Genomic DNA, 2251 nt, shown 5'->3' with positions numbered 1-2251 from the left:
ATAGGGAACCCAAGGTTGAGAAAGAACAGTGTTGACATGTCGTGGGGTTGTTAACCATTTTCATAGGGCAATATGTGTACTAACTGTTTAATGAGAAATTATTCTGTTCTGTAAACCTTCATCTAAAGTACAAAAAAAAAATTATCTATGTGAGATCAAATTGACAACAGCAACTCAAATGGTTTGATGGGAAGTCTAGGGGCCAGTGAGTTGAAGATAATGGTGATGGAATAATTTGGAAAAGGATAGTGAGAATAGCAGCACAACTGGAAAAACGTAATCGATGTCACTGAATTGTACATGTAGAAATTTTTGAAATGGTGTATCTTTGGCTATGTATATTTTCACCAAAAAAGAAAAAAGGTCCTCCAAGGTCTAGAAGGGAGAGTATTAACATGTTGTGGGTTTGTTAACCAATGTCATAAAACAATATGCGTACTGACTGTGTGATGAGAAACTATTTGTTCTGTAAACCTTCACCTAAAATACAATAAAAATAATTTTTAAAAAAAAACTTTGTTTTGCCAGTTGACCTAGATGTCCCCTGAAACAATGGTCCCCAAAGCCCTGCCCCTGCTACTCTGTCCCTCAAAGTGTTTGATAGTGTTCAGGAAACGTCTTAGCTTTAGTTTAGTCCGGTTGTGCTGATTTCCCCTGTAGTGTGTGCTGTCCTTCCCTTCACCTAAGATAATTCTTGTCTACCATCTAGTTAGTGAATACCCCTCTCCTCCCTCCCGACCCTCATAACCATCAAAGAATGTTTTCTTCTGTGTTTCAACCTTTTCTTGAGGTCTGATAATAGTGGTCTTGTACTATTTGTCCTTTAGCGACTGACTAAATTGACTCATCATAATATCTTCCAGGTTCCTCCATGTTATGTTTCACGGATTCATGGTTTTTCTTTATAGTTGCGTAGTATTGCATTGTGTGAATATACCATAATTTGTTTATCCATTCATCTGTTGATGGGCACCTAGGTTGTTTCCATCTTTTTGCTATCATGAACAGTGCTGCAATGATCATGAGTGTGCATATGTCTATTCATGCGACGGCTCTTAATTCTCTAGGATATATTCCAAGGAGCAGGATTGCTGGATCCTATGGTACTTCTATTTCAGCTTTTTAAGGAAGTGCCAAATTGATCTCCAAAGTGGTTGTACCATTTCTCATTCCCACCAACAGTGTATAAGTGTGCAAGTCTCTCTGCAATCTCTCCAGCATTTATTATTTTGTGTTTTTTGGATTAATGCTAGCCTTATTGGGGTGAGATGATATCTCATCATAGTTTTGATCTGCATTTCTCTAATGGCTAATGATCATGAGCATTTCCTCATGTGTCTGTTAGCCACCTGAATGTATTCTTTGGCGAAGTTCCTGTTCATATCCTTTGCCCATTTTTTTAATTGAGTTATTTGTCTTTTTGTTGTTGAGGTTTTGCAGTATCTTGTAGATTTTAGAGAATAGACCCTGGTCGGATTTGTCATACCCAAAATTTTTTTCCCAGTCTGTAGGTTGTCTTTTTACTCCTTTGCTGAAGTCTTTTGATGAGCATAAGTGTTTGATTTTTAGGATCTCCCAGTTATCTAGTTTCTCTTCTGATGTTTGTGCATTGTTACGTATGGTTTGTATTCTGTTTATGCCATGTATTAGGGCTCCTAGCATTGTCCCTGTTTTTTCTTCCATGATCTTTATCATTTTAGATTTTACATTTAGGTTTTTGATCCATTTTGAGTTAGTTTTTGTGCATGGTGTGAGGTATAGGTCTTATTTCATTCTTTTGCTGATGGATAATCCAGTTATGCCAGCACCGTTTGTTAAAGAGACTGTCTTTTCCCCAATTAACAGAGTTTGGACCTTTGTCAAATATCAGCTGCTCACAGGTGGATGAATTTATGTCTGGATTCTCAATTCTGTTCTATTGGTCTATGTAACTGTTGTTGTACCAGTACCAGGCTGTTTTGACTACCGTGGTGGTATAATAGGTTCTAAAATCAGGTAGTGTGAGGTCTCCCACTTTGTTCTTCTTCTGGAGTAATGTTTTATTTATTCAGAGCCTCTTCCCTTTCCATATGAAGTTGGCAATTTATTTCTCCATCTCATTAAAAAATGCTGGTGGAATTTGGATCGGGATTGCATTGTATCTGTAGATCGCTCTGGGTAGAATTGACATTTTCACAATGTTGAGTCTTCCTATCCATGAGCAAGGTATGTTTTTCCACTTATGCAGGTCACTTTTGTTTTCTTGCAGTAG

Source organism: Trichechus manatus, unplaced genomic scaffold, assembly GCF_000243295.1.
Source record: "Trichechus manatus latirostris isolate Lorelei unplaced genomic scaffold, TriManLat1.0 scaffold00040, whole genome shotgun sequence".
NCBI lineage: Eukaryota > Metazoa > Chordata > Mammalia > Sirenia > Trichechidae > Trichechus > Trichechus manatus.
Note: the sequence above shows the minus strand (reverse complement) of the source record.